This window comes from Gossypium hirsutum, chromosome A06 (genome assembly GCF_007990345.1).
Source record: "Gossypium hirsutum isolate 1008001.06 chromosome A06, Gossypium_hirsutum_v2.1, whole genome shotgun sequence".
NCBI classification, from domain to species: Eukaryota; Viridiplantae; Streptophyta; class Magnoliopsida; order Malvales; family Malvaceae; genus Gossypium; species Gossypium hirsutum.
The window spans coordinates 1,761,926-1,785,410 of record NC_053429.1 but is presented as its reverse complement, the minus strand read 5'-3'; the positions used below and the strand labels follow the sequence as shown (position 1 = coordinate 1,785,410).

General features: G+C 34.2%; 3 long non-coding RNA genes across 5 annotated transcripts; all 3 read right to left on the bottom strand.

The window, feature by feature from the left end:
• Positions 1-4,007: 4,007 nt before the first annotated feature.
• Positions 4,008-4,808, bottom strand: LOC121230276 (uncharacterized). Its single transcript, XR_005928238.1, has 2 exons — positions 4,653-4,808; positions 4,008-4,266 (listed from the first exon to the last, which is right to left on the bottom strand). It is a non-coding gene; the product is annotated as an uncharacterized lncRNA (long non-coding RNA).
• Positions 4,809-13,977: 9,169 nt separating this feature from the next.
• On the bottom strand, positions 13,978-14,776 carry LOC121230275 (uncharacterized). The gene is made up of 2 exons (XR_005928237.1): positions 14,622-14,776; positions 13,978-14,236 (listed from the first exon to the last, which is right to left on the bottom strand). It is a non-coding gene; the product is annotated as an uncharacterized lncRNA (long non-coding RNA).
• A 4,780-nt stretch (positions 14,777-19,556) lies between these two features.
• LOC107948892 (uncharacterized) lies at positions 19,557-22,786 on the bottom strand. 3 transcript variants are annotated; one of them, XR_005928233.1, is made up of 4 exons: positions 22,504-22,786; positions 21,613-21,661; positions 19,914-20,011; positions 19,557-19,781 (listed from the first exon to the last, which is right to left on the bottom strand). It is a non-coding gene; the product is annotated as an uncharacterized lncRNA (long non-coding RNA). The 3 variants fall into 3 exon arrangements; XR_005928235.1 differs by having other exon boundaries at positions 21,613-21,942; positions 22,504-22,760; XR_005928236.1 differs by having other exon boundaries at positions 21,613-21,942; positions 22,508-22,760.
• Positions 22,787-23,485: the final 699 nt, after the last annotated feature.

The following is a 23,485-nucleotide window of genomic DNA, read 5'->3' as shown; positions in this document are numbered from 1 at the left end:
AGAACAGTAAAGGGGAAGTAGGGTCGGATCCTCAGGGACCGGATTATACGAATGCTTGTTTCTCGAAATCCTGGGCAGAATTGTGCCCAAGAAAACCTGCGTTCCTGGAAAAAATAAAAAAAAATAGATTTTAAGAATTGATTTTGGAAGCGAAAATAAAATAAAAACAGATTTTAAAGTTTACTGAAATTATAATTACGAAAATAATAAAAATAATAAAGAGAGTTTTAAGTGAAAAGAAATTCTTATGGGAAAGTTCTAGCCTCCGGTTGTCTCATTCCGCCTTGGGCTCAATCCTTGGCTTTTGGATGATCCTTCTCGACTCGAGTAAGCCAGTTATAGTGGAAGAGGACGCCTACGACCACCAGCTCCAAAGATTAGACTTACGATTTTTAGGGAACCTGACTCTAGCCAGTAATCTATGCTAGATCAACGCTTCTCAATGGCGAATCCCACGCCATTTTGTCTCTTTGGCTCGCCAACCTCTGACGCAGTAAGTTAACGAACCGACTATGCAATCCTTCCAAAACATACAAAGCGGCCGCCTTTGCATATGCTGAAAAGCTTACTTCTTAAGGGCCATGGACGGAAGCGTCAGCCCGTAGTGCGGAGAAACGATGAATACTTGGCGAGAAGGCTAAGTACGGATTCTAGGCCTCAAGAACCTTTTTTGGGAAAATATTGACAACTTTTGGCTAGAAGGGTTTTAGTGGCTCATGATAATTGTGGGAAAGAAAATAAATAAAAATATGGAAAAAGAAATTTTATTGAAAAGAAATATGAAAGAACAAAAGACTTTTGGGGAGAGTGTTTACAGAAAAAGATGCTCTAAATAGAGTCACTTCACCCCCTATTTATAGTGCTAGGGAGATAGTCTAATTGAACTTAAATTCTAAAAAGATAAATACATTTAATTAAAGATAAACAAAGATAATTAAAATAAAATCCTAAATTTGAATAATCCTAATAATTATCTTAATATTAATTATCCTAATAGAATAAAATAAAATAGAGTCTTCCAAAATAAAATCTCTTCTATTTGCTTTTAAGTCCTTATGCCTTCCATGTTCGCACTTTTGGCACCATATTTGTCCCACGTTGCATATTGGCCCATTTAATCTCCAAATTGACGCTTTTTCCCTTGAATTTACTTTTCACCTCCAATTTAGTCCCTAAAAGATAAAAAGACATAAATAGCTCAAATTAGTAGGCTCAAGCTCAAAATAAACACATGATTAATATATAAAAACACGTCATTTTAGAGTATTATCAAGCTTATAGCTTATCTCTGTCTTCATCCACCATTAAAAACTACTCTATTTCAAAAAAACAAATCACTACCCAAGAACAGTTATATGGGATGATGAAGCCCAACAAGAAGAATGGAGGCTCCAATCTCTAGCACCATGACCATAATCTTCTAAAAATAAATTTAACTTCTTAAAAACAATTAAAATTATGTTATATTTAGATAAATAAAAAATCAAACTTCTTAAATGCAATTAAAATAAAACTTAACAAAATCGATTGAGTTTAGCTCGATTGGCATGGCATTGTTATCAATGTAGTAAAATGTGAGTTCGAATGCGCAGAAGCACATTATCCTCCTATTTATAAGTTGGGGAGGAACTATAAATACTTTTAAATATTATCTCAAAAAGAATAGATCTTAATAATATTAAAAGATTTAAATGTTCCCAATTTTTTTTTCACTTAATCGTAAACAACAGCAAATAAAGCTGCAGAAAATAAACACAAGCAGCACAATACAATGCCAGCCCAACCTAAGAACAAAAACCAATGCACAGACTCAACACAGCAATCAAAACCCCCTCAACTCATCAAGACCCATCCAAAAAGAAGAAAGAAAATAGGCTAACAAACTGATGAAAACCTGCACAAAAACACACCCCACTCAGCCACTAAGCAAACTGCAGAAAACACCTTCAAGACACCTGCAAACAGCCAAGAAAGAATCACAAAATCACCACCAAGCCTTGAACATGCCCTACCTTTTTAGACCAGCAGCTGTCAGCGCAAAAGCCATCGCTTTGCCTTGCTGATCCACTCTGGAAAATGAAACATTTCCAATACAAGATGTTGTAACCATTTTTTTGAAGAACAAAAACAGGAATCGACTTGGATTTGAAAACTAAAAAAACGAGAGTTGTCACCAATCTTTTTTAATGAATTGTGATCGTGCCACCTCGTAAAAGTGGTTGTTTTTAGTAAATGGTTTGATTTATAAAAAATCGACTTTGGTCCACGCAAATTAAGAAAATAGGTTCGAGAGTCGGTTACCCACGAGGAAGGATTAGCACCCTCGATACGCCCAAAATTGGTACCTAGCTGATTAATTAATGTCTTAAGATCGAAGATTGAAAACTTTGAAGACTTTTGAAATACGATCCTTCTTTATGAAAATGCTCTAGTGTTAAATACCTTCTCGTCTCAAAATATAAAATGACACATCCAGTGAGTTAGGACACGACATCTTGAATTTTCGAGAGCGAGCTTGCCTTTTATAAAATTTGCGTATTTTAATTTGTTAAAAAGGGATCCGATTATTTAGAGTAAACGAGAGAAATTGAAACCCAGTAAGTTAAGGCTTGTTTTCTCGAATTTTCAAACACCGAATGTTGCCTTTATTTTAAAACAAATTCTTATTTCGAGGTGAAGAAATGTCATACCCAGTAAGTTAGGACACAATACTTCGTATCTCTGAGAATAAGCATTTTCCAAAACTCGTATAGCAATTTAGAAGAGTATTCTGTTATTTAGGTTAAATGAGAGAAATCGAAACCCAGTAAGTTAGGGCACGATCGTCTCGAATTACCAAATACAGAATATCACTTTTATGAAAGGATTATTTTAAGGCATCGAGTAAAAAAACATAATGTGATTTATAGGATTATGTCGTTACTTAGATTAAACGAGAAAAACCGAAACTCAGTAAGTTAGGGCACAACTTTCTCGAATTGTCTAAATACGAAACTTGTTTTATTTTAGAAAACACAATTATATGCGTCGAGTAAAGGACCAACGTAATCGTAATCACATGATGAAATGAGAAACAAATTGCAGCACTAACATGCATAATAATAATAACAAAGATGATGGCATAAACAATAATAATGACGAATAATGTAAATTTGCAGATATATTGAGATACATATGAACAGACGAATAAACATAATGCCTAGAGCATAGCGAAAATATGAATGAATAAGAAACACAAATAACTAAGTAATGAGAAAATAAGTAAAGATAATAATAATAATAATAATAATGATAATAAATATAGTAATGATAATAGTAAGAATATAATATATAGTATTAGAGGTAAATACATAATACGTACATATTAGAAACAATCATAATATTAAAAACAACTATTAATAACTATATAAATAGATATATGGTAGTAGTATATACATGATATTGTTAAAAAACATAAACATAAGATAATATGAGGAATAAAAATATATAAATGATATAATATTAATGTATATGTATAACAATAAAAATACAATATTAAAAGATATATACACGTACAATATTAAAAGATATATACACGTAATATATAAAAAATGTATTCGCATTAAAATATATATACGTAATTAAAATGCAATATTTGAAATATTTACATAGTATATTCATGCTAAAAATAATAATAATGTTTAAAAAATAAATATTAATGATATTACATAGATATATACATATATATTAAAATAAATACATGATAATATTAAAAGTATGTACACAATATACATAATATATTAAAAATATATATACATATAATATTTATAAAAATATATACATGGTATAATGTTAATATGTATATGCGTAATATGGAATACAATGCATATACATTAAATGGATACATATATAACATACATATACATTAATAAAACAATAATATTAAACTAATAATAATACTACATATCATATATATATAAATAAGTGTAAAGCCCAAAATTTGCCCGGGCCCATACCAATAAAATAACTCAAATAACAAAACCCAATAAACCAAATAAATAAAGTCCAAAGTACAAAACCTAGATACAAATACCCAAAACCCAGTCCCAATCAGACCCACTACCTAAACACTAAAAACCCAACACCAGCCCAAAACAGTGAAGCCCGATAGGCCCAAGTCTCTAAAAAATTTTCTGGCGCCGTTGCCCCATGTGCGCGACCACGCAGCCCCCACTTCCTCCTCTGCCCAAAACCTGGCACTGCCCATACCGTTTGCACCCCATGCCTCTGTCACCTCCATCATGCCCATCCCATGCAAAGAGACAAAGCAGAAACAATAAGAAATTAGATGAAAGTGGGTTATAAAAACCCGAATCAAAATTGTATGATGGGGTTTTTTTTTTTTTTTCTTTTCTATTTTCGTTTTAACATTCGTTCAAATGTTCAAAAGAAATCAATAACCAAGATAGAATGAAACATATGTACAAGCCGTGATTTTAACACTGAAATCAGAAGTTCAAAGTTGTCAAAAAAATCAAAAACTACAAAGTATAAGGTAATCTTTTTCTTTATTTTTTTCTCGTTTTCTAAACCTATTTTCCATACATAAATATTAATATATATAAAAAAAATACAAGAAATAAAAAAATAAAAAAAATAAATTTTTTTTTTACCTTTTCCGGCCACCGCGTGCGGTGGCCGGCGCCGGCGCCGGCGAGCCTCCGGTGGCCGTCCGGTGACCGGCCCCCCTGGCCGGATTTCCCTTCTCCCCTCCCTTCTCTCTCCCTTCTCTCTTCCCTCTCTCTTCCTTTTTTTCTTTCCCTCTCCCCAACTGATTCTTTTTGGTTATTTTAGGCCTTATATAGCCCTCCAAAACGACGTCGTTTTGGGGGCTACACTTAAGCCTCAAAACGACGTCGTTTTGACCATGCCCGACCCATCCGACCCGACCCGCTAGAGGATCCGCGTGTTTTCGTTTGAATGGGATATTTATGCGCGCAGTCCTTCCGCTTTTTCAGGGTTTTGCAATTAAGTCATTTTTCTTGTTTCCAATTTGGCCCTATAATTTCTCGCGCTTTTCGATTTAGTCCCCGCTAATGTGCTGCGTTTTAATGGAATGGAATAATTGTTGTTTCGGTCCCTCTATGTTTTGTGCGCGTTCAAATAAGCCCATTTCTATTTATTTCCTTTCACATTTGCCCCACAACTTTGTTTTTAATTCAATTTTAGTCCTTTTTTTCCGTTTATTCTTATATCTTTATTAAATATCCTTGTCATTTTTATATTATTAGTATTATTAGTATTACTATTATTATTATTATGTATTAGTATATATTTTTATTATGTACGCGTATACATATATATTTTTTCATATTTAATATTTTTATTTCATTTTTATTCTAATATTTTATTATAATTTATATATATACATGTACATATTCTTTATTTATTTTAAGTATATATTTTTTATATTTCATATTTTCTACAGGCATATATATACTTATATATTTACATATTTTAATTCATATACTTATAAATGTATGTACATACTTACTTTATTTTATTTTTATAATATACATATTTATATTTTTTGTCTTTATGTAATATATATACATACATGCGCATGTTATTTATATATATGTAATTATGTTTTCATATTTTATAATTCTTATACATACACATATGTATATACGTATAGACATACATATTTTCATTATATATATATACCTACATAGTTTTTTTTTTTGTATTTTAAATCTTTTAAATTCATACATACATTTTTAAAACTTTTATAATTTTATTCATTTCTTTATTATTATTATTGTTTTACTTTATGTTTATTTATTTATTTATGTGTCCATTATTTTTTTTTAAATGTTTTAGTTTTTTTATTTGTTTATTTACTTGTTATTGTATATAATTGATTTTTATATATTTATTTTGTTATCTTCGCTCGTATTATTTTTACTCGCATTATCGTAATTGTTATTCCGTCACATCAATTTTTACCCGAATTCGTAAAAAAGAAAAATTTTGGAAATAAAAGCAATACTCGATACTTGGATCTTCGAGAGAATTGGGCCCTAACGTGCTGGGTTCTAATTTTCTGTTGAATCTAAATGCTCGAGAATGCTCTTTAATAAAAACATAAATAAAAACTCATTATCGGGATTTCAATATGTTGTGTCCTAACGCATCGGATATGACAACGTGGTTTTCTCGATATGAGGATTTTTCGAAAGTAAAGGCAATATTCCGTATTTAGAAAATTCGAGAAAATCGTGCCCTAACTTACTGAGATTCGATTTTTCTCGTTGATTCTAAGTAATCGAATATCCTTTTAAAATTAAAATAAATGAGGTTTAAATAAAAAAATAAAAGGAAAGCTTACTCTCAAAAAATACAAGGTGTCGTGTCCTAACCTACTGGATGTGACATCTTGTTAATTCGAGATAAGAAGGCATTTTTCATTTTGACTTATCCAAGTAATTTTTTTTTTAAAAAATAACGCAATATAAAGAAGGATCTTATTTTTAAATTCTTTTCGAGTTTTTAATTTTCGACATAAAGACATTAAATAATCAACTAAGGTACCAATTTTGGGCGTGTCGAGGGTGCTAATCCTTCCTCGTGCGTAACCGACTCCCGAACCCTTTTTTCTGAATTTCGTAGACCAAAATCGTTATTTTAATAAAAATTAAATCGTTTATTAAAAATAACCACTCTTCGAGGTGACCCGATCACACCTCATCAAAAAAGATTGGTGGCGACTCCCGTTTTCATTCTTTTTTTCAAAATCCAAGTCGACCCCGTTTTCATCAAAAAATGGTGTCAACAGCTTGGCGACTCCGCTGGGGATTATAAGAGAGTCAAGCCACGTGTTGATTATTTCTTGTCTTTTTGTTGAAAGTGGAAAATTCGATTTAAATTTACGATCCTCTCATTGCATCTCTTTTTGTTTTGAGTTATATTTTTTTATCATGTTCTGTATTTTATTTTATACCTCTGCACATTGCATTGCATGACCGTTGGTCACACCTTTTAAGTGGGAGTGAGAAACTACGCCTTCGTGAGGTTTTCACCTCCGCATGGGATAGTGAATCGCTTCCGGGATACATCCGTACCTATGTCTTCGTGAGATTTTCATCTCCGCATGGCCATAGGGAAATGTATTCCCCTGAACTGAACTCGGTCCATATGAGCCTATAATGGGTGAGGATCGAGGAATCTGCTGGTTCAGGTACCCTTACTTTAGAACCAAACCTCATGTAGTGAACCTTAGGAGCCCACCCTAGGTAGAACCACTTCGAACCCCTAGTATTCACCCAAATAGGTGTTCTATTTATTCTTGCTTGCTTTTGCTTTGTACTAACATGTTTTCTTTTTGTTATGATTGCATTGCATTTTCATCATAAAAAGAGGTGTTGATTCACGTTCAATTGCTAAATAGAGAGCTTGTCATAAGAAAATGGGTTTCTTGATAGAGTGGATGACGATACGGTTGTCCTAATACGGTCCGAGAAGATATAACAAAAGAAGGATGATAGTTCAGTAGAGAACTATACGACTTTGCCTCGTTGCCTGAAGACTCAAGATGACAAAGATTATTCGAGAACTGTTAAACTTTTTAAAGAGAAGCCAACGAGCATCACAAGGATGAGTGAGTAACGAGTGGCGGCCCGGATTGAGTAAAAAGGAGATATAAGATACGTCCCTTTTGAAGAGTTCGTGAGACTAATCTTAACGTTCGAACGAAGAAAATGATCGAATGTCTCCGCATATGAGGGCAAAGCCGTATATGTATCCGCTTTATGTAAAGAGATTTGTTTTCTAGTAAAGTTGTTCTAATAGAATTGAATCAAGAATCAATGTCTCTTTTTGCATTCATACATCTGCATTACATTTCATTGCACGTATCTCTTCATTCATTAACATTACATTTCATTACATACAATAAATTTCCTAAAATCCAAAAATACGCGTTCATGCATTAACATTACATTTTATTACATACAATAAATTTCCTAAAATCAAAAAATACGCGTTCATGCATCAACATTACATTTCATTGCATACAATAAATTTCCTAAAATCCAAAAGTACGTCGAGTTTAGAACTCTAGTACAAAACCAGATGGATTGGAATTCTTTGAATATATCGATGGTTCGAAAGGTGAAGATGTGTATGCCTTTGAAAAAGAACTAAAAAATAAAAAACCTATCTTGAATTTGTTTCTACATCCCTAAAGGCGTTTTAAACAACTGGACCGTGGAGGAGATTCTTGTAATTTTTAGGACCATTTCAGAGTAATATTTGGAACGCTCTTATTGTTCTAAGCCTGGGAGCAATAGAAAATCCTTTTGTGAAAAGGCACATGTTCACTATTCTTTATTTCAACGAAATGCATCTTTGTGTCTTGTTTTGGCAAATATTCTTTTGTTCCTTCCAATTCATTCATACTCATACCACCAGGTAATTACCCTTTGATTCGTTAGCTCTTTGAGACTTCCTTCGTCCCTAGAATAGGTCCCCAGATATCAATGATATGAGCGACACTGCTATTGACTCAGAACTTTCTTTCAAGCAAGATATGTGTCTAGAGGATCCTCAAGACTTCGAAGATGATCAAGACTGTAGTTTATCTCCTGATTTGTTAAGGATGGTAAGGCAAGTCAAAAAATAGATCCAACCTTACAAAAAAAAATTCAGTGGGGAATTGTGAGCTTAGGAGAAGAGAAAAAGGTGAAGATTAGAGCCTGTATCACTGCAGAGACAAAGCGAGACGTTATTGAGTTACTCTAAGAATTCAAAGATATTTTTAGACAAGTGGATGCTCTTGAGGTTAAGAATATCTTGAATGAGGAACACGTGCTAATGGTTTTGCAATGGCCAAGTGAATCATGAGATATGGGTACTTCTGGTCCACCATGGAAGGGGATTGCATAAGTTATACCAAGAAACGCCACAAGGGCCAAATTTACGGGGACAAAATTCATGTACCTCCATCTATTCATGTTATGACTTTTTCATGACCTTTCTCTATGTGGGGGCATGGAGGTCATTGGGCTAATCTCGCCAAAAGCTAGCGGTCTTCGAGTCATCTTTGTAGTCATCGATTACTTCATTAGGTGGGTGGAAGCTGCTTCATATGCCAATATCACAAAGCTGACAATCAACAAATTTCTTGAAGAATCATATGTCAATATGAAACGCCAAAAAGGATCATATTAGACAATGCATTGAATTTGAACAACCGCACGACATCAGAAGTTTGCAGTCTGTTCAAGATTAACACCATGCCGCCCAAAATGAACAGTTCAGTGGAGACAAAAAAAAGAAAAAAAAAAGTAAAAAAAACGAGAAAATAAAAATAAAAAAAACCAAATAAAAGAAAAACCTCTACTTGAGCAACTCAGTTCTCACTAGTATATGGAATAGAGGTAGTTTTACCCATCAAAGTTGATATTTCTACCCTTCAAGTCTTGTCAGAGCTGAATCTGGATGAAGCAAATCCAAACCCGATATGATCAGTTAAATTTGATTGAAGAGGAAAGATTCAAGGTTATCCGTCTTGGTCAAAAGTACCAAAAATAAAATACGCGAGCTCACCAAAAAGTTCGCCCCAGAGACCTGATATCGAAGAATATTCTTGCCATACAAAAGGACTTCAGAAGAAAATGGATGCCGAACTGGAAAGGACCTTATGTGGAAGGCCTTATCTGAAAAAGCGTTGATATTGACAGGATGGATGGCAAGAACCTGCCTAATCTCGAGAATTCTGATTCAAGAAATAAATACTTCACTTGAAAAAAAAATGAAAAGAAAAATAAAAAAATGAAAAAAGAAAAGAAGAAAGAAAAAGAAAAAGGAGAGGCCAAGGTGAAAACCCACAAAGGGCGCCTTGAGACCAAAGGGTTTTGAATTGAAAACCCATGAATGGGCAGTTTAAATTTTGTTCAAAGGTGGGGCATGCGGTAGTCTTACCCTTTCTGAATTAATAAGAAGGAGAGATGCTACATCTTGGGGCATCAACAAAGCCTTCTAGGACTTCTAAACACATATCAAGTTCAAAAGGGTCCTTAAGAAGTTTGGGGCAGAGAAGCTCATGCTACGATATCTGGGGCACCTATTCCCATTTTATTCATTTTTTGTATTTTTGACAAAATACATCATCTTGATTAATTTATTCTCATTTTGTATTCTAGCAAAATTTGCTATCCTGATTAATGTGTTCATTTAGAGTTTTGCTCTCAACAAATTTTCATCTTATCCATTGTGATAATATTTTCCATCTTATTCATCTTGTATCTCAGCAAAATTTGCTATCTTGATTGATTTGTTTGTTTAGAGCTTTGCTCTCAACAAAATTTCATTTTGTCCATTTTGATAATCTTTTTCAAGCATTTTTCATTGAAATAACGATTAATGGACTGACAATACACACGCAGAAGGAGTTCTGTATATTACTCTGAAAGTTTCTAAATAATACGAGGACCTGAAACAGGACTATTGTTTAGAACTAACCAAACCTAAGGGTTAGAAACATTTGAGAAATGATAGTCTAAATAGCGTCTATTTCTTTGGGTTTTCTGTCAAACTGGCTGAACAAGAAGGCATCAGTGATAGAACCTTGATGAACAATGAGGAATGATAACCTAAGCATTAAGGAATTATTTTCATGACATTCTGCATTCATTCAAATACCATTCACACATGTCTAGTTAGGAGCATTTGATTCATTTTGATCATGCCGTCCTAATCATTAGGCATAATTAGGTTCATTATACATGTCATGTTCCCTAGAGAACAGATCAGTAAAAATTGAAGATAAACCTTGCCTCTCTCAGTCGTAGCAGAGCTGGTTGAAGTTATCAGATCTTGCCTTCCTGCATTGACAGCGAAGCAGATCGAAGACAAACCTTGCCACTCTCGTTTGTAATAGAGCTGGTTGAAGATAGCAGATCTTGCCTTCCTGCATTGACAGCGAAGCAGATCGAAGACAAACCTTGCCACTCTTTTTTTTAGTAGAGCTGGTTGAAGATAGCAGATCTTGCCTTCCTGCATTGACAGCGAAGCAGATCGAAGACAAATCTTGCCACTCTTTTTTTTAGTAGAGCTGGTTGAAGATAGCAGATCTTGCCTTCCTGCACTGACAGCGAAGCAGATCGAAGACAAACCTTGCCTCTCTCGTTTGTAGCAGAGCTGGTTGAAGATATCAGATCTTGCTTTTCTGTATTTGGCAGCGAAGCAGATCGAAGATGGCAGATTTTACCTCCCTGACAACAGTGGAGTACATTGAAGCCGATAATTCTATCTCCCAGTATTTGGCAGTGGCATAGATTGAAGATTGCAGATCTTGCCTTCCTGTATTTGGCAGCAAAGCAGATCAAAGATGGCAGATTTTACCTCCTTGACCACAGTGGAGTACATTGAAGCCGATAATTCTATCTCCCTGTATTTGGCAGTGGAATAGATTGAAGATTGCAGATCTTGCCTTCCTGTATTTGGCAGCGAAACAGATCAAAGATGGCATATTTTACCTCCCTGACTACAGTGGAGTACATTGAAGCCAATAACTCTATCTCCCTGTATTTGGCAGTGGAATAGATTGAAGATCAAAGATGGCAGATTTTACCTCCCTGATTACAGTGGAGTACATTGAAGCTGATAGTTCTATCTCCCGGAGCAAGAAGTAGATCGAAGATAGCTGATCCTATCTTCCTATATTGGTAGGAAATGGATCGAAGATGCAGATCTTGTCTTCCCATATTGGTGGCGAAGTAGATCGCAGAAAGCAGATCTTGTCTTCATGTATTGGCGTGAAGTAGATCGAAGGTAGCATATCCTATCTTCCTATATTGGTAGGAAGTGGATCGAAGATGCAGATTTTGTCTTCCCATATTGGTGGCGAAGTAGATCGCAGAAAGTAGATTTTGTCTTCATGTATTGGCGTGAAGTAGATCGAAGGTAGCAGATCCTACCTTCCTATATTGGTAGGAAGTGGATCGAAGATGCAGATCTTGTCTTCCCATATTGGTGGCGAAGTAGATCGCAGAAAGCAGATCTTGTCTTCATGTATTGGCGTGAAGTAGATCGAAGGTAGCATATCCTATCTTCCTATATTGGTAGGAAGTGGATCGAAGATGCAGATTTTGTCTTCCCATATTGGTGGCGAAGTAGATCGCAGAAAGCAGATCTTGTCTTCATGTATTGGCGTGAAGTAGATCGAAGGTAGCATATCCTATCTTCCTATATTGGTAGGAAGTGGATCGAAGATGCAGATTTTGTCTTCCCATATTGGTGGCGAAGTAGATCGCAGAAAGTAGATTTTGTCTTCATGTATTGGCGTGAAGTAGATCGAAGGTAGCAGATCCTACCTTCCTATATTGGTAGGAAGTGGATCGAAGATGCAGATCTTGTCTTCCCATATTGGTGGCGAAGTAGATCGCAGAAAGCAGATCTTGTCTTCATGTATTGGCGTGAAGTAGATCGAAGGTAGCAGATCCTATCTTCCTATATTGGTAGGAAGTGGATCGAAGATGCAGATCTTGTCTTCCCATATTGGTGGCGAAGTAGATCGCAGAAAGCAGATCTTGTCTTCATGTATTGGCGTGAAGTAGATCGAAGGTAGCAGATCCTACCTTCCTATATTGGTAGGAAGTGGATCAAAGAAGCAGATCTTGTCTTCATGTATTGGCGTGAAGTAGATCGAAGGTAGTAGATCCTATCTTCCTATATTGGTAGGAAGTGGATCGAAGATGCAGATCTTGTCTTCCCATATTGGTGGCGAAGTAGATCGCAGAAAGCAGATTTTGTCTTCATGTATTGGCGTGAAGTAGATCGAAGGTAGCAGATCCTACCTTCCTATATTGGTAGGAAGTGGATCGAAGATGCAGATCTTGTCTTCCCATATTGGTGGTGAAGTAGATCGCAGAAAGCAGATCTTGTCTTCATGTATTGGCGTGAAGTAGATCGAAGGTAGCAGATCCTATCTTCCTATATTGGTAGGAAGTGGATCGAAGATGCAGATCTTGTCTTCCCATATTGGTGGCGAAGTAGATCGCAGAAAGCAGATCTTGTCTTCATGTATTGGCGTGAAGTAGATCGAAGGTAGCAGATCCTACCTTCCTATATTGGTAGGAAGTGGATCAAAGATGCAGATCTTGTCTTCCCATATTGGTGGCGAATTAGATCGCAGAAAGCAGATCTTGTCTTCATGTATTGGCGTGAAGTAGATCGAGGGTAGCAGATCCTACCTTCCTATATTGGTAGGAAGTGGATCAAAGATGCAGATCTTGTCTTCCCATATTGGTGGCGAATTAGATCGCAGAAAGCAGATCTTGTCTTCATGTATTGGCGTGAAGTAGATCGAAGGTAGCAGATCCTATCTTCCTATATTGATAGGAAGTGGATCCAAGATACAGATCCTGTCTTCCCATACTGGTGGTGAAGTAGATCGAAGAAAGCAGATCGACGATGGCGGATTTTACCTCCCTGACTACAGTGGAGTACATTGAAGCCAATAACTCTATTTCCCTGGAAAACAGTGGAATAGATCGAAGATTACAATCTTATCTCCCTAAGCAGTAGTGGAGTAGATCGCATTAAGTCTTATCTCCCTAAGCAGTAGTGGAGCAGACAAAACCACGGATCTTATTTCCCTAAGCAATAGTGGAGCAGATCACATTCAGTCTTATCTCCCTAAGCAGTAGTGGAGTAGACGAAGAAAACAACAAATCTCATCCCCATGGAGTTGCAGCAGAATAGATTTAAGTCATGTTTCTCTGGAGCGCAGTGAAGTGGATTGAAGCAACGAGACACAGCAGAACAGAACGAGGCTACTTGAAGAAGAAAAGCACCAAAAGAAGCCAAGGCTCGGCAAGCCCGGGCAAATTTGGTCTTTTTTGGGTCTTTGCTCTGTTTTCGTTACACGACAACGAGCAAAGAGGGGCAGCTGTAAAGCCCAAAATTTGCCCGGGCCCATACCAATAAAATAACTCAAATAACAAAACCCAATAAACCAAATAAATAAAGTCCAAAGTACAAAACCTAGATACAAATACCCAAAACCCAGTCCCAATCAGACCCACTACCTAAACACTAAAAACCCAACACCAGCCCAAAACAGTGAAGCCCGATAGGCCCAAGTCTCTAAAAAATTTTCTGGCGCCGTTGCCCCATGTGCGCGACCACGCAGCCCCCACTTCCTCCTCTGCCCAAAACCTGGCACTGCCCATACCGTTTGCACCCCATGCCTCTGTCACCTCCATCATGCCCATCCCATGCAAAGAGACAAAGCAGAAACAATAAGAAATTAGATGAAAGTGGGTTATAAAAACCCGAATCAAAATTGTATGATGGGGTTTTTTTTTTTTTTCTTTTCTATTTTCGTTTTAACATTCGTTCAAATGTTCAAAAGAAATCAATAACCAAGATAGAATGAAACATATGTACAAGCCGTGATTTTAACACTGAAATCAGAAGTTCAAAGTTGTCAAAAAAATCAAAAACTACAAAGTATAAGGTAATCTTTTTCTTTATTTTTTTTCTCGTTTTCTAAACCTATTTTCCATACATAAATATTAATATATATAAAAAAAATACAAGAAATAAAAAAATAAAAAAAATAAATTTTTTTTTACCTTTTCCGGCCACCGCGTGCGGTGGCCGGCGCCGGCGCCGGCGAGCCTCCGGTGGCCGTCCGGTGACCGGCCCCCCTGGCCGGATTTCCCTTCTCCCCTCCCTTCTCTCTCCCTTCTCTCTTCCCTCTCTCTTCCTTTTTTTCTTTCCCTCTCCCCAACTGATTCTTTTTGGTTATTTTAGGCCTTATATAGCCCTCCAAAACGACGTCGTTTTGGGGGCTACACTTAAGCCTCAAAACGACGTCGTTTTGACCATGCCCGACCCATCCGACCCGACCCGCTAGAGGATCCGCGTGTTTTCGTTTGAATGGGATATTTATGCGTGCAGTCCTTCCGCTTTTTCAGGGTTTTGCAATTAAGTCATTTTTCTTGTTTCCAATTTGGCCCTATAATTTCTCGCGCTTTTCGATTTAGTCCCCGCTAATGTGCTGCGTTTTAATGGAATGGAATAATTGTTGTTTCGGTCCCTCTATGTTTTGTGCGCGTTCAAATAAGCCCATTTCTATTTATTTCCTTTCACATTTGCCCCACAACTTTGTTTTTAATTCAATTTTAGTCCTTTTTTTTCCGTTTATTCTTATATCTTTATTAAATATCCTTGTCATTTTTATATTATTAGTATTATTAGTATTACTATTATTATTATTATGTATTAGTATATATTTTTATTATGTACGCGTATACATATATATTTTTTCATATTTAATATTTTTATTTCATTTTTATTCTAATATTTTATTATAATTTATATATATATACATGTACATATTCTTTATTTATTTTAAGTATATATTTTTTATATTTCATATTTTCTACAGGCATATATATACTTATATATTTACATATTTTAATTCATATACTTATAAATGTATGTACATACTTACTTTATTTTATTTTTATAATATACATATTTATATTTTTTTGTCTTTATGTAATATATATACATACATGCGCATGTTATTTATATATATGTAATTATGTTTTCATATTTTATAATTCTTATACATACACATATGTATATACGTATAGACATACATATTTTCATTATATATATATACCTACATAGTTTTTTTTTTGTATTTTAAATCTTTTAAAATTCATACATACATTTTTAAAACTTTTATAATTTTATTCATTTCTTTATTATTATTATTGTTTTACTTTATGTTTATTTATTTATTTATGTGTCCATTATTATTTTTTTTTAAAAATGTTTTAGTTTTTTTTATTTTGTTTATTTACTTGTTATTGTATATAATTGATTTTTTATATATTTATTTTGTTATCTTCGCTCGTATTATTTTTACTCGCATTATCGTAATTGTTATTCCGTCACATCAATTTTTACCCGAATTCGTAAAAAAGAAAAATTTTGGAAATAAAAGCAATACTCGATACTTGGGATCTTCGAGAGAATTGGGCCCTAACGTGCTGGGTTCTAATTTTCTGTTGAATCTAAATGCTCGAGAATGCTCTTTAATAAAAACATAAATAAAAACTCATTATCGGGATTTCAATATGTTGTGTCCTAACGCATCGGATATGACAACGTGGTTTTCTCGATATGAGGATTTTTCGAAAGTAAAGGCAATATTCCGTATTTAGAAAATTCGAGAAAATCGTGCCCTAACTTACTGAGATTCGATTTTTCTCGTTGATTCTAAGTAATCGAATATCCTTTTAAAATTAAAATAAATGAGGTTTAAATAAAAAAATAAAAGGAAAGCTTACTCTCAAAAAATACAAGGTGTCGTGTCCTAACCTACTGGATGTGACATCTTGTTAATTCGAGATAAGAAGGCATTTTTCATTTTGACTTATCCAAGTAATTTTTTTTTTTAAAAATAACGCAATATAAAGAAGGATCTTATTTTTAAATTCTTTTCGAGTTTTTAATTTTCGACATAAAGACATTAAATAATCAACTAAGGTACCAATTTTGGGCGTGTCGAGGGTGCTAATCCTTCCTCGTGCGTAACCGACTCCCGAACCCTTTTTTCTGAATTTCGTAGACCAAAATCGTTATTTTAATAAAAATTAAATCGTTTATTAAAAATAACCACTCTTCGAGGTGACCCGATCACACCTCATCAAAAAAGATTGGTGGCGACTCCCGTTTTCATTCTTTTTTTCAAAATCCAAGTCGACCCCGTTTTCATCAAAAAATGGTGTCAACAATAAGTATTAAGTAAGAATGATAAAATATAAAATAAATAAAGTAACATTAAAGCCATTTAACATAAACAGTAACAAATGGAATATAAAACCATTAGAATAAATAATATATAAAAATAAATAAATAAACAAGAGAAAAAAGATACGAAAGAATTAAAATCAAATTGATCAGGATTAAATTGTAATAAAAATGGAATTAAAAGTGAAAACTATAACCAAATAAAAACGCGGCGTAAAAATGAAAGTGCACGCAAGATTTGAGGACCCAACGGCAATTAATCCCCACCCCACAAACAACACCATTCAGGTGTTAGGCTATTCGAATGGTCTGGGGACCAAATTGCGACAAAAACAAAAGGGGTGGCCAAATTTAAAACATTAAAAAAAAAGCAAAATAGGACCATATTGAAGCCAGCCTCAAAAGCGGAAGGACTGAGGGCGCAAATAGACCCTCAGTCCAAAAACACGCAGAACCTGGGCATAGGCGGGTCGGGTTTCCGGGTTTGGTGTCAAACAATGCTGTTTTTGGGTGCTGAGAGTATGCCCCAAAACGACGTCGTACTTGGGCTTTATAAAAGTAAAAAAAAATTTAAAAAAAACCTTCATTTTGTTTGAGTTTGAGAAAAAAAGAGGAGAGAGAAAAGGCTATTCTCTTTGGAGAAGACCTGGGACCGGCCAGGGGGAGTCACCGAACCACCACAGGGTCACCGCCGGCCACCGTCGCCGGCCACCAAAAAAGGTATATTTTTTCTCCCTTTTTTATATTTTTTGTTTTTAATGTATATTTGTATGTGAATACTCGAAAAGATTAACAGATATAGGTTTAAATAACTTCGAATAGAGAAAGAAAATAAAAGAAAAATCGACCTTGAGGCATTTGGACTTTCTTTTTGCCTTGTCTACTTGTTACTCACTATTGATTATTTTTGTATGCTTGAATCTTATGCTTTTTCTTTGTATTTGAAAAGAAAAATCCGAACCTACAATGGTTTTGGATTCGGCTTTAAATAGCCGTTTACATGCCTTGGTTCTTGCTTTCTGTCTATTCCTATTAATGTTTGCAGGTGCTGTGGCGGTGGATTTGACCTGTCGGTGGAAGCAGAGGCGGTGGCCAGGCAAGTGGTTTAGGGTTTCAAATTTTGAAACCCTAGTTTGACTGACGGGCCTGGGGTTTGGGCTTGTTAATTTTTGGGTTTGGGGTATTTTTGGGATTGGGCTAATGTAATAGGGTTAAGGGTTAGTTGGGTTTTGGGCTTCTGTTGGGTTTAGTGGGTTGTTGGGTTTTGGGGCTAGGGTTTAGTTATATTTGGGCCCGCAAATTGGGCTTGTACACAAGACACCCTTGAATCGATTTCCTTAAAGCTAGAAACCAAATTTGTTCCCAAATTTGATCTTATTTGTATTACTTTTATGGGCCATTTGGGCTTTTAGGCCATAGTACAACAGAGCTTTCTTCAATCTATCATAATAATTGTCATATTAAATAAACATTGATTTTTATTTTCAACTTGTTTAATATTTGGGTAAACTACACCATGGTCAATTTGTTTACCTTAAGTTACATTTTAGTCACTTATATTTGAAATGTTACATTTTAACTATTTACGTTATCGTGTTGTAATATTTTAGTCACTGAATCGGTAATTGCCATTAACAGTGTAATGGTAAGCTGACGTGACATGTTAAATCATCATTTTTTTTAAAAAAAGGTTAAATTATACAATCAACCCCCATATTTCTTTTGTTTTGAACAATTTTTTTCTTTTATGTTCTTTAAATTTTCTTCTTTTTTTCTTTATTTTCCATTCTCTTCTATTTCTTCTTCTATTTTTCTACATTCTCTATTCCTTTTAACATATCAGAAAGTTGAATTGACAATGAATAAAGAAGCAGAAAGCCAAAAGCCATCGTTGCCTATAAAATGAATATTTGTTAAATTATTGTTAAAAACGTGCATCAAACTCAAAAAATTCAAATTATAAACAAATATTTTAAAAACCAAATTCATCTAAATTCTCAATTCAACCAATTAAACCATATATATTCAACTCTTCGTAAATGTTATTACCTTTTCTTTCTTTTGATATTCCAACGTCTCCTTCATAATTCCACAACCATTACATTTCCTCTACATAGGTAAGCAGCCCATGATTTCGACCCTCCACAAAAGAGGTAACACTACAAGAAAATAGACTTTTAGCGGCGCTTTTTTAGCCTTTAGCGGCGTTTTTAAGCACCACTAAAACTATTTGCGGCGTTTTTACTAGTGCCACAAAAAACGCCGCTATAGGAAACGTCGCAAAAATTTACGCGTTTATTCAAAAAAAAGCCACGAAAAGTCATGGCTTTTAGCGGCGTCTGTTGGGAAAGCGCCGCTAAAAGTCATGGCTTTTAGCGGCGTTTGTGGGAAAAACACCACTAAAAGTCATAACCTTTAGCAGCACTTTTCCTACAAACGCCGCTGTAAAATAGACCTTTAGCGGTGCTTTTCCCACAAACGCTGCTAAAGAATATAACCTTTAAAAAAAATTATTTTAATTAAATAATATTTATTTCTATGATAAATATTATATTATGTTTAAAATTTAAATTTTGAACTTTGAACTTTAAACTATACACTTTTAAGGATAAATAAAAAATATTAATTAAATTAAATTTCCTATTAAAATTTAAACTTCAAAACTAAATATAAAAAATTAATGAATTTAAATTAACGAAACAATAACATTAATCGAATTAAAAAAAAAGACAATGAAGATATTAAGGGTCAAACATTAGCTCCAATAATTGTTCAAAATATAAGACAACTACATTCAAATAGAAACTAAATAACAACTAAAGCATCCAATAGAACATAATTTCACTCTTCATCACTAAATGTTTCCTCATAAACATGGCTTCATCCAAAACAAAACCTCATACCATTACAATTTGCCTTTAAAGCAGAAACTGCTGCAACCTTCTGTCTTGGTGCTGCTTCAGTACCTACACATCACCCCCAATCAAAAATAAGAACATTTTGAAAGAAAAAAACACAAAATTTCTTACAAGAACAGAAATACGCAATGGAACTAAAATCAAAAAGCAATGAGCCTAAGGACATTAGCATTTTCCTACCTTTCCTGAAACCTGTCTTGAACCTGCGAGGAACGTGGCAAAGATACCTCTATACACTGGTGATGGATATGTTAGCCTCATCTAATTGAAACCAATAGCTAGAAACACAAATAATCACACAAGTTAAAAAACCCAAAATAAGTACTTAAACACTTCAATTTGCAACATTTAAGCACTTCAATTTACAGCATTTAAACACTTCAATTTGCAGCATTCAAACACTTCAATTTGCAGCACTTTAACACTTCAATTTGCAGCACTTTAACATCTCAATTAACAACATTTAAACACCTCAATTATAGCGATAAAACATCTCAATGTCCAGCAACTAAACACTTCAATTTGCAATACTTAAACACTTCAATTTGCAACATTTAAGCACTTCAATTTACAGCATTTAAACACTTCAATTTGCAGCATTCAAACACTTCAATTTGCAGCACTTTAACACTTCAATTTGCAGCACTTTAACATCTCAATTAACAACATTTAAACACCTCAATTATAGCGATAAAACATCTCAATGTCCAGCAACTAAACACTTCAATTTGCAGTACTTAAACACTTCAATTTGCAACATTTAAGCACTTCAATTTACAGCATTTAAACACTTCAATTTGCAGCATTCAAACACTTCAATTTGCAGCACTTTAACACTTCAATTTACAGCATTTAAGCACTTCAATTTGCAGCACTTTTACATCTCAATTAACAACATTTATACACCTCAATTACAGCGATAAAACATCTCAATGTCCAGCAACTAAACACTTCAATTTGCAGTACCTAAACACTTCAATTTGCAACATTTAAGCACATCAATTTACAGCATTTAAACACTTCAACTTACAGCATTCAAACACTTCAATTTGCAGCACTTTAACACTTCAATTTACAGCATTTAAGCACTTCAATTTGCAGCACTTTAGCGTCTCAATTAACAACATTTATACACCTCAATTACAGCGATAAAACATCTCAATGTCCAGCAACTAAACACTTCAATTTGCAACATTTAAGCACTTCAATTTACAGCATTTAAACACTTCAATTTACAGCATTCAAACACTTCAATTTGCAGCACTTTAACACTTCAATTTACAGCATTTAAGCACTTCAATTTGCAGCACTTTAACATCTCAATTAACAACATTTATACACCTCAATTACAGGGATAAAACATCTCAATATCCAGCAACTAAACACTTCAATTTGCAGTACTTAAACACTTCAATTTGCAACATTTAAGCATTTCAATTTACAGCATTTAAACACTTCAATTTACAGCATTCAAACACTTCAATTTACAGCATTCAAACACTTCAGTTTGCAGCAGTTTAACACCTCAATTAACAATATTTATTCAATTATATAATTAAAACAACAATATAATACATAAACTCATATATGACGTTGAAGCTTAAAAATCAAACTAAACTGTTTCATACCCCAAAAACAGCAAAAGAATCAACTTTCCACAACCCATAACCCTAGATATTCAAATATGAAAAAAAGTTCAATAAATAAGATTGATAAGACCATCAACTCTAACAAAAAAATAAGCTAAAACTCAGCTTCATTAACCAAAACAACCCCGAAAATATATGAAGAATTCATTATAGAACTCAACTTTGACAACCCAATTCTAGAAAAAATATACACAATGAGTAAACGGAAAAAAAAGGAGAAAATATTGTACCTTGCACTCGTTGAGGTTGATTTCATTACTTCCAGCCATTTCTCTTTCTCTAAACACTCAAAAACAAAACCCAAAAGCTTAAAACAGATCCTTGTGAAGAACAAATCAAAAACTCACAATTCATTTCCCAAACCCAAATAAATAAAAAGTAAAAAAAAAAACCAACAAAGATGTTAATCTGATCTTGTTCTCTTTTTTTCCACTTCAAAAGATCCCTCCTTTTGTTTTTCTGCCGTTAGAGCTTATTATCAAGAGAAAAGATAAACAGCTTAAAAATCTCTTCAAAAGGAAACAAAGAGAGAGTAAACGATAAAAGATGAACCATCCGCACTGCAATTGAACAGAGAGAGAAGGGGTTATATGTGTGTCGTGTGGAATGGGTGAAGGATAGGAAAGGTGGCGCAGATTAGAAGACAGGAAAGATAAATGCTAAAATATACACAAGGTGAAATGTGAAAATGAGTGATACCAAGTAGTAAGCAAGAGCAAAATCACAAGGGTTTTCCCCTATTGAACCACTTTTATTCCTAACCATTTTGCACAGATTTCATCATCAGAGGAAGAAATAAAATCAATACCTTGCAGTGCATTTCTCAAATCACACACTGTATAAAAACTTCTCCTATAAATTTTGCAGATAATATCTCCACCAATGGAAGCAGTTACAGCTTCAAAGGCAGGCCATTATCTAGAACTGAAGGTCTGAAATTGGGATCCTAAATAAACCTTAATCTCGTAATTGTCAAATTGTAAAACATTTGCTAAAAAGAATGATGCATCCCCTTAGTTGACTCCAGCATTTATGAAAAGAAAACCCATTTGAAGAGATAGTTATTAATATGAAAATTACAAGTAAAAACAGTGATAGTAAACAAAGAAAGAGAGGGCTACCGACAGCAGATGTCGACAGAGATACAACAGCGGGCTACCGACGGAGATGCAGAGGGCTACTGATTTGAGGAAATTGGGGGAAAAATAAAGGGAATCGGGGTAGGGGAGAAATGGTTTGGGAAAAATAAAATGGGGAAAAAAGAGAAGAAATTTCCAGTGAAATTTTAGGATTTCTTTAGGGATGGGGGAGGGAACCGATTTTGGGAAAAGAAAGGAGGGAAAAAAAAGAAAGATTTCTCGTCAAATTTTGGGATTTCGGGGGAAGGGGGGAACGAAAAAGTCTAATGCATTTTGGGTAACAAGACGGTACCGTTTTGTGTAAAAAATTTTGTGGCGTTTTTTATAAAAACGTCACTATTGCTTACTTTTTGCGGCATTTTTAATAAAAACGCCACAAAAAGTCATTTTCTCACCTTTTTGCTCTGCTAAAAATTCTTTATTTTATTTTAATATATATAAACTTTATCATTATCTTTTAAATAATTTAAACTATATTTAATTATATGTATATACCTAAATTTTGATAGAGATATATCTCAATATTATATATGAATTTCAGTTTAATGTGTAATTATAGATGTGAAATTCTAATTGTGGTTTAAATGTATTGTAACACCCCAATTTTCGGGAATTCTGTGAATGTTGGTATAGGTTTAATTATGTTAGTGGGCCTCTAGAAGGCCCAAGCTTAAGATAGAACCCGGCAATTTTGGTTAATTTTTATTCCATAAGAAAAAAAAGGGTGAAATTATGAAATAGAACCTATGTGAAAATGTTTGAAAATGGCCAAATAAATAGGAATGCAAAATAGGAGGATTTGCATGACAAACCTCCCATTTTACATGAAGTGGCCAGCCATCATGTTGTTGTAGACAATATGAGCACTTGATATCCATAATTTATGGTACAAATTGATACAAATTGATAATGGGTTAGGTAAATGTTCCATGATAATGGATTAGGTAAATATTCCATGATAATG